The sequence below is a fragment of the Ambystoma mexicanum genome, chromosome 2q, assembly GCF_040938575.1.
Source record: "Ambystoma mexicanum isolate Mex_15411 chromosome 2q, UKY_AmexF1_1, whole genome shotgun sequence".
NCBI classification, from domain to species: Eukaryota; Metazoa; Chordata; class Amphibia; order Caudata; family Ambystomatidae; genus Ambystoma; species Ambystoma mexicanum.
In genome coordinates this window covers 538752588-538765824 of record NC_090924.1, presented here as the reverse complement: position 1 = coordinate 538765824, position 13237 = coordinate 538752588, and the positions used below count along the sequence as shown (strand labels likewise).

Sequence of the window (13237 nt, the reverse complement as noted above, 5' to 3'; positions counted from 1 at the left end):
TTTCCAAAGAAAGGGCTTTGCCTAGCCCTGTTCCTGTCTCTGCTTGCAGCAGATTGGTTGCCGGCAGGATCTTTGCAGCCTATGGAGGATAGGCGGCAGGCGAAGCCAGCCCCCGTCAAAAGGCACCCTCAAAGGATGTCCTCCGCTGTCTGGGCAAGGAGGGCACACTGCCCGCTATCTCTAGTAGCGCCATTGTTGTATCAGACCGGACTTCTTAGGGTACACCCAACACTCCTGTTGCAGAGGAGGATCAGCAGTGCCACAAATACCGGCGCACACCAAACACATTTTACAAGTTAAGGCCCTGAATGATGTGTATGGTATAACTATGCCCCCCTGCATGAGAGTCTTGCCCAGGCTTGATTGTAAAAAAAACTTTAAAAACCCTGCCCCTTCCACAAGCCCACTCTGTTTTACCACTTTTCTATCTCCAAGGCGGGAGCCTGCCAGTACCAAGGGCCTCCGCAGCACACCTGCTAGTTCAAGCTCTCAACAAAATCGCCCCATCCAAAATCAGAAAGGCTAAACCAACAGCACACCTAAATAAAGGGTTTGCCCACAACCTAAAAACTCTTCACAAGAGTAAAAGAACCACCAAAGCCATCTGGAGGAAAACTCCCTCTGTGCCTAATAAGGAGAAGTTTACCACAGCGGCTATCGACTACAAAGCAGCTATTCGCAACACCAAAAAAGAGACCTATAATGCTAGAATTCAAAATGCAAAATCAGGAACTAAAGAGCTCTTTACTATACTGAGAGAACTGGAATCATCAACTCCACCCACTGAAGCCTGCATTTAAGACTATACCTGGTGTGCTAACATCCAAAAGGCCTTATCAGATAAAATAGCCTTGTTACAAACCAAAATAGATGCAAAAAAAGAGAAGTCTATCCTTGACCATCAATTCTAGTAAAAACCCTGACCAACAGACCTCTCCTTGTCACCCATTCTACTCATCCCCAGTCACCACTGAAGAAGAAAACATTAACGCCGGCCTAAAACCATCTAAATGCCAGTGAGACATCTGTCCAGCCCCAGTCATCAACGAAGGAGCCAAAGAACTAGCACTGTTCATTACCTCCCTAATCAATTCCTCCTTTGAAAGCTGTTCAGTCCCCATCAATCTTAAAGAGGCTTGGGTTATGAACCTGCTTAAAAAAAACAAATCTAGATCCAAACATTCCAACTAATTACAGACCCATCACCACAGTCCCATTCCTCCTAAAAAATTCTAGCTAGAGCAGCCCATCTCCAAATCCAGAAACACTTGGAGGCCAACAACCTCTTAGGCCTGCGCCAGTCCAGTTTTAGACCGGGACACAGCAGTGAAACGGCCCTCCTCGATCTAAAAATCCAAATGGACGAGGCCAAAGACAAAGGAAACCTCTCCCTCCTCCCACTGTTGAACCTTTCAGCAGCTTTTGATCTCAAAGATCACCAAATCCTAACTAAACATCTGACCGCTGCCGCCACGTTTTCTCAGAACGCAGCCAACTGGATTCAATCCTTGCTTTCGAACAAAACAACCCGGGTCTTTGGACCCACATCATCTGCCGGCCCGGTACCCATCACCTGTGGAGTCCCCCAGGGCTTTACCCTCACTGTCTCAATATCCCGAAGTTCAATCGGAAAACTGCAGGTGGGTCCAGCTTCCCGGTCTTAGCTTCCAAGCTATGGAACTCCCTACCTACTGCCATCAGGGCCGAACCCTCCTTCTGGATTTTTAGATCCAAAGCAAAATTATGGCTCTATGCACAGCACAACTAATACAGTTCTACCTGTCTCCAACTCCTGAGTCCTTGCTTCTATTGAATGTTTTGCCTGCTTCTCGTCAGTCTATTTATGTAATTACTCTAACTGTATTTATGTCCTCTGGTTTTGCTGTGCATATTTCCCTTATGCTTGCCCTTCTGCTACCGATATATAACACGCGTCAGCAGCTAACTGTCTAACCACCTTGTACACTATATCTGTAACAACTGTCCTTAAGATTAAGCGCCCAGATACCCCAGAGTTAGGTGCGCTCTACAAATAAACTAAACTTACCCACTATCTTCCTGTAGCCCTCCAGGTGATGAGGTCTACAACAGATCAGTTCCAGTCTTCTTTACGGACCTTGACATACTTTTAAATATGACAGTAACATTAGACTTTACCAAATATAGACTCTTACACCTAGCACAACCAATGTAGCCCCGAGCCCCATTGGGTGCGGCTTTGCCGGCGTGCACCCTGCGAGCTACTACTTTACTGTTCCCCACACTTGTTTGCAGGGTTCCTACACACCTACCATGCTTTATTATGGTATTATGGTCCCAGAAAGTGGGGTTTGTCTGGAAGCTTTTCCCTGAATACTCAAGTCAAGTTGTGTATGTCATTGTAACTGCTTTGGAACTGTCCACTTTGTACAATCTTGCAACGCTGTAACCTATAACTTGTAACTTACATCTTATCCTAGTACTGTAACTGGTGCATAGATGCCTCCGGGCTTTGTGTGCAGCTATGAATGAAAAAAAAAAGTCCTCCCTTTGCCTCAAATCAGTCCTGAGGGTGTTCACCAAATGCTTGGCTCTGGTGGCAGCGCATCTTCGCCACAAGGGAATCCACGTCTACCCTTACCTGGACGATTAGCTAATTCGGACCCGGTCCCATGCTCTGGCAACCCAGCACACAGCAGAGACCATCCAACTTCTGACGCTGCTTGGCATCTCGATCAACTATCTAAAGTCCTGCGTAGTGACATCTCCGAATGCTCTGTTTATGAGCACTCGGCTCACCACAGTCTTGTGTCTGGCAACTCCCTCAGAAGAGAGGGTGAGGGCCATCCTGGGAAAGGCCCAACGGCTGTCGGAAGCGGCCATTGCAACCGTCTGGTCAATCAAGTCCCTGCTAGGTATGTTGTCTTCCAGATTCATCTGGTCCCCTTTTGCAGGCTTCAGATGAGACCCCTTCAAGAATTTCTGGATGCCAGGTGGCAGCAAGTTACGCGGGTACATGGACAGATAAGATCGCCCCCAATCAGGCATTCCGTCAAACCCTGTAATGGTGATCAGTTTGTCCACACCTCACTCAGATCCCTCCATATCAGGCTACAGTCACACCCAACACCCCTCTGGAAGGTTGGGGAGCCTGCACAGGACATTCTCACACCAGAAGCCTCTGGCTCCTGGGAAGAAAAGGAGTTGCGCAAACATCCTGGAACTGTGGGCTTTCCAGCCTCAGCTCCAGTAGAAGGTGGTGCCGGTCACATGGACAACACCACCACCATGTTTTACATCAGGAAATAGGGCGGGCCGCCCGCCCCCATTCTCTCCCTGGAAGCCCATTCTCTATGGCGCTGGGCTATTCTTCAGCACATGTTTCTCATCCCTTTCAACCTGGCAGGCGTCAAGAACACCATCGCAGACACTCTCAGAAAGGAGCTGCTGTTCTGCCACGAAGTGGAGTGTCAGCAAGCGAAAGTGTCGTGCCTCTTCAGAGAATGGGGTTTTTCTCAGATCTACATCTTGGTGACAGCTGCCAACTCCGAATGTCAGACATTTGCCAGCAGATATCCTCACCAGAGGAACCTGGGGGATGCTGTCTCGTTCCCCTGGGAGGGTCTATTCCTGTATGCTTTCCCTTGAATTCCACTGCTACTACGTGTGATCAACACACTCAGATGTTGCCACTGCATGATGATCCTCATTGCACCGGTGTGGCCAAGCAAATCTGGCACTCAGACCTTCTCCATCTGTCGTGGTTCCTGCCATCCAACTGCCTCCACTTCCCAACCTCCTCTACAGAGAAGGAGGTTCAATCCTGCACCACGACCCAGCGTCGAACCTTGCTGCCTGTCTCCTGCAGCCTTAGAATTTGAACACTATTTGCTGCCTTTGGAATGCAAGAACATCATGGCAAGAGCTCCGTCTACGTTGATTTGCTACAGGCACAAATGGATGCGCAATATGATGTGGTGCCAGGCGTGGAAGATTTTGCAGCTGCGCATGACTGCCCCACAGCTACAGGCAGAAATGGAAGCGCATTACGATGTGGTGCCAGGCGTGGAAGATTTTGCAGCTGCGCATGACTGCCCCACAGCTCCTCCCGTATCTGCTCTCACTGACCAATGCTGGCCTTGCCCAGGCGTCCATCAAGGTACACCTGACAGTCATATCTCAGTTCACACGGGCTCAGAAGTTTCTCAAGGGTCTCTTCAGAACATTCCCGCCGGTAAAAGCTCCTGCACCGGCATGGGTACTGAATGTAGTACTGTCTAAACTGTTGGGGCCTCCATTTGAACCAATGCATTGTGCCCTTTTGAAGTTGTTGTCATAGTAAACCGCCTTCCTGGTGGCGATCACTTCGGCCAGGCGGGTAGGGGAGATACAGGCCCTCTCCTGTAAGCCTCCATATTTGTCCTTCCACGCCACTAAGGTGGTTCTGGAAACTCATCCTTCCTTCATGCCGAAGGTTCCGTCAGACTTTCATATCAACAAGCCTTTGGTTCTGCCAGTTTTCTTTGCAAATCCTTCTTCACCTGATGGAAGGGCATTGCATTGAAGTTTTAAGTGGCACGCACGAAGGACTTTCGAAAGACTTCTCAGCTTTTCATCAATTTTGGACCTATGGTAAATGGGAAGGCCCTGTCGAAGGCTTCATCTCCAGGTGGCTTTCTGGCTGTAATATGCATCGCCATCATCTGGCCAACAGACTGCTTCCAGGACGACCCAGAGCCCACTCCACCAGAGCCATTGGAGCGATGACTGTTTCTCTCTGGTGTTCCCCTGCTCAACATCTGCAGGGCTGCTATGTGGAACTCTACCCACACCATCACAAGATTCTACTGTGTCGACAAGGCTTTCAAGTAGGAGTCCTGGATCGGTCAAGTGGTGCTATGCAACCCATTAGTTTGAGGTGAGTCTGTTCCAGGGGTAAGTGTATTGCTTCTGTGAGCCTTGCCACCTCTCGTAGTTGTGTATATTCATGAGCATGTGAATCCATGCAAGAACCAGTGCTGGAGAAGTTACAAGTTACTCTTGTTCTCCAGCATGGGTCTTGCATGGATCTAATGCAAACTCTCCCTCCTTCCCCCCTCTGGCTCTTCTTGGTTCATACTGCCACTTTACATGCGCTACCACATCTGAAGACGGCCACCAGGGGTGGAGCCTATGAGGACGATAGAGGAGACGAGCAGTTTTAGGATCAAGCTAAACGGCTTTCTTATTTACTTAGGATTCCCAGCCTGATGACACGGAAAATTCATGAGCATGCGATTCCTTGCAAGACCCATGCTGGAGAACAAGAGTTACAGGTAAGTAACTTATAGGTTATGATGACTGCGTGCTACCAATGCAATGGAGGGGAGTACACACGCATTGGCACTTATGATTGATTCCGATGTTGCATCTTCCCTTTTTTGCAGTTGCAATGGCTAAAGAGGCGGTGACAACCTGTGCTATGGAGCTGCATGACAGGGCCAAGGCCTTCAGATGGAAACTCAGACCCCCAGGGACTCCCAATTACATCTACCTCCTTGCTGCGCCAGAGACACTGCCAGCCAGCAGGAGATGTTGGTGCTGAGGAGGCAAATTCTTGATAGGATAGCTGCCAGGAGGAGGCAACAAGGAGCACATCATGAAAGTAAGGAAGAAGGCAAGAAGGCGGGTGCATGACCTGGTATCTTCAAAGGTGCAATTCCTGAGGCAGAAGGATGAGGAGAAGGCAATGGGCACACGAGGCGGCAACTGTCAACACACTCTGCACCTTGGGAAATTGATAAAAACTGTGCTGTGTAGCAGTTCTACTTTTCTTTTTAAAATACCAAACTTTTATAGACTAGTGAAATCCTAGAACAGTACAACTAATCTACGATTAAGAATGAATTGTGTAACCATGATTATTTCTGGGTTTTTTCCATATAACTTTTTATTAGCATTTTTACACATTTTCATAACATTGTAATACCCCTGCACCCAAAATCCTCCTTGCATTGGGAGAATGATTTGACATCTGGTCCCCTGAACATGTCATAAATCTTTTGGCACCCCTCCCCCCTTCAGCTATGCCTCAAAACCCATTTCCCCATAGCCTGGGGTGAAACTTGGATTGCCAAAGATTGGGGTAAATAGAGAGGGAAATGTGGTAATTTGGGCCCGCCTTAACAGCTCATCCCAGGAGCCTCCTCTTAGAGTCGGTATCTTACTGTAATACATTTTTTTGGTCCGTCTCCCTTGGGTTGCCACAAAACCTCCTCAAGAATTTCCCCCTATTGCTGTCTTATCCATCGGCCTTCAAATCTTTTCCTGGTCATCTTTCAGCAAGTCCCTCAATACCCTTATTTGTGCAGCCAATAAATATATTTTCAAGTTAGGTTCCCCCTTACTCCCCCTGTTTCTAGGCATCATCACCGTTCTAGCTATCCTTGGTTTTTTATTATTCCAGATAAATCTCTGTGTGATTTTGGACCGCTCGAAAGAAGGAGGTTAGGACTTGGATAGGGAGTCTCATAAAATAATACAGCAGCTGTGGAAGAATTACCATCTTTAACACATTAATTATGCCCCTCCAGGTTATCGTTAAGAGGTCCCCAATCTACCAGCATATTCCTAATTACTTCTAACAGGGGCATGTAGTGGGCCCAGAAAAGGTCTTCCACCGTTTTAGTTAGCTTTATTCCTAGATAGGTTATGAACCTCTCAACCCATTTATATGGAAGTCTGCCCTTAAGTCCCTCCTCTGTCTCTCTTGCTATCGTGAGATTCAGAATTTCAGTTTTATGGGGGTTTATTTTTAACCCTGCTACCGTCCCAAAACTTTTTGTCTCTCTCCATTGCTCTAAGGGAGCCCTCCGGGTCCTCCAAGGTCAGCAGCATATTGTCTGCCAAAGCAGCTACCTTATGAACCCTTCCCCTACCGGCACAGTTGTTACTGGACCGGCACACTCAGGTCTGCCTGCCGGAGTAGCTGTGCCCGGCAGGTCTGACCCTGCCGGGCACAGCAGCCACAGTAAGCAGACTATGGGAATGGGGATTTACAGAATTACTGGCGCCCAACTTCTCGGCCGCCGGGATTGTAATACCCCAGTGTTACCGGGAAGTCAGGTGGCAGTAATTGTTTTCGGGACTGGCGGCAACCCGCCGGTATCATCGGCAGGGCTACCGCCAGACCCATAATGAGGCCCAATATCTTTGATGTCCGTACTGGTTCCCCCCATTCCACCATTACTTTTAAGATTGTTTGAGCCTTCTCAACATTCTGGCCAGAGGTCTGTCAGCTTTGTTGGCCTTGATGTAGAATTTCTGTTTTAAAAACGCCAGTGATTTTTCTGTTGCCCTTGCATCTATGATTTCCAGTTGGCCCTTTAGAGCTCTATATTCCTTTCTTGTTTCCCCAGTCGCTCTCATACCCATGCTGGCCATTACCCTCTTTAGTTTTCCCTCTAGATCTCTTTATAGGAGCCTTAGTTCCCTATCCCTGCTGTCAGGGTACAGACCTTGGGCTTGTGTAGTAAAGGGCCCGGTGCAGGCTACAGACATGGCCCACAAACAAACCAACAAAAAACACCTACAAAAAAGAATCCAGCCTTACAGAAGGCTTTTGTGCCCCCTCTGCAGGAAAAAGAACCTGCAAACTACATTACCCAGAGGAACCTGGGCCAGGAACTACAAATCTCCACCCACGTTGGGTGGGGCACGCTCGCGCATGCGCGCGTGCAAAGGCACGGGGCTTGTCCTTGGACATCCAAGTGAAGCGGACGTGTGAACCAGAGCTCCGAGGAAGGGGACGTAGACGAGGGGCCACACCCCAGTCAACCTTCATCCAGGCCCCTCGCAAGCCAGGGATAAGTACTGCAAGCGTAGGAGAGCCAGGGCACACGCGGGGGAAGCCGCGTGTGCTACAGCAAAGCCGCGCCTGCTATAGTGAAGCCGCGCTGAGGAGACAGTCAGCAGCGAGCCTTCCACAGGAACCTGGGCATACGCAGGGGGCACCGCCCATACTCTTGAGTCCCCCTGCTCTTGAGAAGATAAGTTCAGCACACAGTAGCGTTCATCCCCGTATATAAAACTGCACAAGGGGAATTCAGAGGCGCAGCGACCCAGCGAGCAGTGCATATACTTAGCATGCATAATTAGCCATGTGTGCCTTTTAAGGAAGCCGCGACTTGCAATACGGTGTGACTTGTATTGAAGACGCACCACGCCACGTGCGGCTAAGCAGCACATTCGCAACTCAATCTACGTGTGCCTTTTAACACGTGGATAAATGGTACTGCAGAGCCACGTGCGGCATTAGCCCGCATTACGGTGTAAAACTCGTTTCTGGGGGCATGTAAACTAATACGCACCCAGCCTGGGTCACGTGGGTCTGCATGGGGAAGTGTTACTAACCCACTGATTGCATCGTGCTGTGTGTGTGAGGAAACACCCACAAGGTAATAACTCAAAACTCTCTTTGCAGCATTTACTGCTCCGGATACCGGACCTGAGAGTGCGCAGGCAGGAGGCCAGCACTCAAACCCAGAGATAAGTTTTCTTTTGTTCTCTTTACCTCACTGATAAGACGGGGAGTCTTATGAACCTGCAATATGTGAAAATTGTGAAATTTTCCCCTCTCCTCACTCTCTTTCCGGTTACCCTGGGGTCTCGGAGGTCTGTGTAAGTTGTAACTTGCAGGCACCTAGACCGCGGAGGGGGTGGTTGGTTCGTGCCACTCTTGCGCCTGGACAAACGAGGCCCCGACACCTGCGAGCCTTGATTGTGATGATTCTCCCCCTGACATTTGCCTTGAAGGCGTCCCACCTCATTTGCGCTGATGTCTCTTTCGATTTTTTATCCCCAAAATAGCTCACAATCTCCTCATTCAGTTCCATCCTCAGAGTTTCGTCCTTAAACAAATGCACTGGGTACCTCCATTTCCAGAGTACTAGGGGACCTGGCCTTCTGTCTATTGTCAATGTCAGGGGTGCATGGTCTGACAAGATTATTACCCCCACCTCTATAGCCCTCACCCATCTCAAGAGTTTTCTTGAGGCCCACGTGTAATCAATTTGTGATGATGAATGATGAACATGCGAGTAGAATGTGAACCCTTCGTTGTCCCCTTCCTTTTCCCTCCATATGTCCACTAGCGCTGGCCTCTCCACCTTCGCTATTCATTCTTTTGAGGGTCTCCCCAGAGCTCCTTCGGTTTTTGTCAATATGTCCTTTTCTGGGTCCCATGCCAAGTTAAAATCCCCTTTCAATAATATGGGATCTTTTGCGAATTTCTCTAGTCTGACCAGGGCATGTTGAATAAAGGTATCTTGACCCGTATTTGGGGCATAAAGGGTTGCTATTGTGTAACCCTCCCCTCTCCCTTTCAAGTTCACAGCTAGGAATCTCCCCTGGGCATCCCTATCCATATTTGTTACTATAAGATCCAGAGTGTTCCGTAAAGCTATCTGCACTCCCCCCCACAATTCCCCCCTCCCCTCTCTTCCCTCCTGCACTCCGTTCCCCTTAGGCTGGAGGAGCTCAACCAGCCACTAGCCCTCCCCGAATCTCTCTCTTTGAATTGAGCTCTCTATGCACCCCAGCCTGCACCACATCGGGTTTTTCCCAACCCCTTGCGGATTCCCTCCAAACCAACCCCTCCCCTCAGGACCTCCTTAATCCCTTTGTTCGCCCTTTCCAGGCATAAAGCTTGTTTAGCTCTTTGTACCTCAGTGACGTTTTCACATGGATCCGTCCTTCCCTGGAGGTTTCCTCCTCCCTCATTCACTCAGATGGCCGGCCCTTTCAGTTGGGGCTGGTAGCCCCCCTTTTTGTTTCTTTTAGTTTTCACCACCGTTGACCATTACCAGGTCTTGTACACACCTTGGTCCTTTGATTGAGGGGCGCTTGCCTCCTGGTCTTCTTCCTCGATCCCCAAAATCTTCGCTCCTTCACAGGAAGTGATCAGGTGTTGCCCCCCCTGCCATTCGAACACCATGCCAAACGGGAATGTCCATCTGTATCAAATATTCTTCTCTCGAAGTGCCCGGGCAACCAGGGACATTTTTGTCCTTTTAGCCAAAATTGTCTGGGACAGATCATGGAAGAGCAATAAATCGGCCCCATTGTATGTTATTTGTTTAGCTTTCCTAGCTAACTGCAGAATCTGCTCCTTAGTTTTATAGTCTTGCAGTGCTACCAGAACATCTCTGGGCCGTGCCCCGGGACCCGTTCTCCAGGGGCAGACTCTGAATTCTGTCTATTCTCACCTCTGACTGTTCTCCTGCATTTTCGAAGATGCCCTTTACCACTGCTTCCAGGTCTTGGTCTAGCGTCTCCTCCAACATATTTTATATCCAGATATTTGACCTCCTCGACCTATTCTCTAGATCCTCTGTCTGAAGCTCCAAGTTGTAGGTCACAATTGCCATTTGTTCTATCCATGTGTCTGTTTTCCTTGAGTCCTCTGTCAGTTCCTGTATCGCTTTATCGTTGATGTCCACCCTTTCCTCCATTTTGTTCCCATCTTGCTTTATCTCCTGGAGGTCCGCCACCAGATCTTCCCTCATGATGGTCATTTGATTCTGGACTGTTTTGACAATTCTGTCCACAAAGCCAGTGAATTGTTGCTCCATATCCTCTGAAGGTTACCCTCAAGGGGTTCCCTGGATTCCCTTCACTGTTCAAGGCGGGCGGTGGTCTTTTCCACTGGTCTTAGACAATATCTTATCACTTGCCCCAGACCTTCCTGTGTACTTATTCACTCTCTTGTCTTTAGAACTCTGTCGGATGGACACTATTCTCTGCCTGCTTGTTATTACCTGTGACGTAGGATGTTTTCCTCCATGTTTCCTTTGTTATTCGTTGTATGATAGTTTTGCCTTCCAATTCGGAATCTGCTAATGAAGTGTGTGTTAGTTTGATAGTTCAAGGGACTTTCCAGGGTGTCCTAACAGTCTTCTGTTGTCTGCGCCTTCTTTATCCCTACCGGGAGGAGCGATCATTCCTTCTTTGCAGCCTAAATTAGCTTCTTGTCACGCTTTGGCCTTTCTTACTATCAGTCTTTGGCACTGGGGTTAGGGCTAATGATCCCCTAGGCCTGGGTGTGTTACTTAAACTTTTTTTCCTTATTGATGCCCCTCACCGGGGCTATTGCGCCCTTGTAGTGGCCGTAATACTTCCTCCTCTTGCGTCCCTCAGTGCACTCTGCTCCTGGTGTGGGGAGAACCCCCCCCTCGACCCACCCCAAGGTCCCAGGCAAATGTCTTTGCCCTGATGAGGGCCTTGCTGTCTTTTCGGCTCCCCTCTCAGCTTTTCATCTTGCGGGTGCTCCACTCAGTATACTCCACTGAATCTGGGCCTCTCTCCTTGTCCGCTCCCACCTCCTCTTCAGTGCAGCCTTATGGGATCTCCCCGGTTCGATCCCCTCTGTTTGGGAATTGTATATGAGATTATTCTCTCCCCTCAGCTCCCCTCCAGTAGTTGCTCCCGCTGCCGTGAGAGCACCACCTCTCCTGGGATCACTTTTCAAGGTGTTTTCTCTGCTCTCGGCAGCGGGGTATTGGCAGACTTCCCTCAATTTCATCTGGGCTTCCTCTTCCTCCAGCCGCGAGGCTTCCATGTCAGTCTCTACCGGTGGCGTGCTGCGTTGCCCTCTTCTGGGCTTCCCCCTAGCTTCTCTCCTCTCGGGTTTCAGATGATCTTGCTCCCGCCTGGGTGGGCCTCCGACTCAGGGTTGCGTGGCTATCTATGCCAAGCCTGCGTTCTTGTCCACCCACCCGGTCCCGTCCTCCTTCCAGTGGCCTCTGCTTCAAGTTCCGGTAGAACCGCCTCCCAAGTTCCGTGTCGGAGGACCCCTGTCTATGGAGACCCGATCTGCAGTCTCGGCACAGGAGTTAGAGGTAGCCCCATTAAATGTAGGCTCTCCTCTTTCTAATCTGCTGCCTGGGGAGGGCGATTGCGGTTAATGAAATATCTGGTGGCCCCAAGTATCAGGAGAGCATCAATCACGGTGCTCTCCTTTCGGCAGCCATCTTGGAATTTCATTATTTCCGTTTTTTTTTAATGAGATTTTGTGTTGCATCTGTTTTAGTACTGTATTTTTAATGATCTCATTAAATCACGATTTTGGTTGTGGTTCATGATTTAATCAGTGATTTGCTAAATGCGTAAATTGTGTTTTACTTGCTGTTTGTAAAGGTTGTAAGTTACAGCCAAAAAACAACAAAACAATGTTTTGTAAAAAAAGAAAGCCAAAGCCAGTGGCAAGGCTTTGGAGTGGTTGGCATAGGCGTGTGCTGCCATTTTGGAGGAGTCTTGCTGGGCAGTGGAGGAGATTGAGTCGAGGATGAGGGGAGCCCTGCAATCTCTCCATGAAACACCGGAGGCCCGCCTGCAAGAGGCGGATGCGGAGGGAGAATCGGTCTTGGCAGAGGCATTGCCAGAAATGTCAATGAACTAGTTCTGGAGTATTGTGTTTGCTTTTATTCCATTTATTTTGTTGCATATGAAGTTTTTGTTTGTCCATATTTGTAAATAGTTTAATGAATACATAACTATTTTATTATTCAACTGAACAGTTTGCTGTCTCTTTGTGCCGTCTGTGGCATGTCTTGACTTCCTATGGTGTGTGTGCTTTTGTGCTTCTTTGGGCATGTGCAACCTTTGTTTTCAAATGATCTCAAAATGAGTATGTCCTATGGCCGTCATGTGGTTTTAGGGTACACTCTGTGGCTCATAGCGGTAGTGGCCTATTTGCAGGGAGATGTGTGCATGCTTCAGGTAATTGTGATGTTTAGTATGAGGCCTTCATGGTCAATATGTATGTGTGGACTATGGCTGATGTAGGGAGGTGACATGTTTAAATTTGCACGGGTTTCACGTCTTCATGCTACACATCTGTTGTTTAGCAACTTCTGTTCTTTGGCATAGAGGCATGATACAATGGTGGATGTGTCAGCCATGTATGCTGTGGCTTGCGTGGCACTTCCTTTGTAAATGTTTTTGAAGGTGTTGATTCATGGTGGAGGTTAATTGAGGTAGGCATGGTTGCATTACTTTGACTTGCCCATATGGTCATGTGGACATGGGTTTCACCAGTAGGGAAGGGAGCATTGCAAGGATGTGGGTAGCATTTATGGTACAGGGGCATCATATGTTTGCTTTCGATGTATCAGTTGTGGTTGAGTATGTTTTGAATTGTGCGTCTACTGGTGGCAATGTGAGGAGGCATTTTGTGATTGGAGGAATTTGCACCAAGATGTTTTGGGTCTATTACTGAGGA

The 13237-nt window shown here is 48.7% G+C and overlaps 1 protein-coding gene and 1 long non-coding RNA gene across 8 annotated transcripts in view; one reads left to right on the top strand and one right to left on the bottom strand.

The window, feature by feature from the left end:
• LOC138569585 (mitogen-activated protein kinase kinase kinase 3-like) overlaps positions 1 to 13237 on the bottom strand; it is a 696616-nt gene that overhangs the window by 12699 nt on the left and 670680 nt on the right. The gene's annotated exons all lie outside the window — the stretch shown is intronic.
• The window catches only part of LOC138569586 (uncharacterized), a 192672-nt gene that overhangs the window by 89080 nt on the left and 90355 nt on the right, over positions 1 to 13237 (top strand). For 2 of the 4 annotated variants that reach the window (XR_011303269.1, XR_011303268.1), the window contains one exon: positions 5406 to 12095. The exons of 1 other annotated variant lie outside the window; for it this stretch is intronic. This is a non-coding gene — a long non-coding RNA (uncharacterized lncRNA). Of the gene's footprint in view, positions 1 to 5405; positions 12096 to 13237 lie in introns of those variants that run through there. One more of the 4 variants, XR_011303270.1, reaches the window with a different exon arrangement.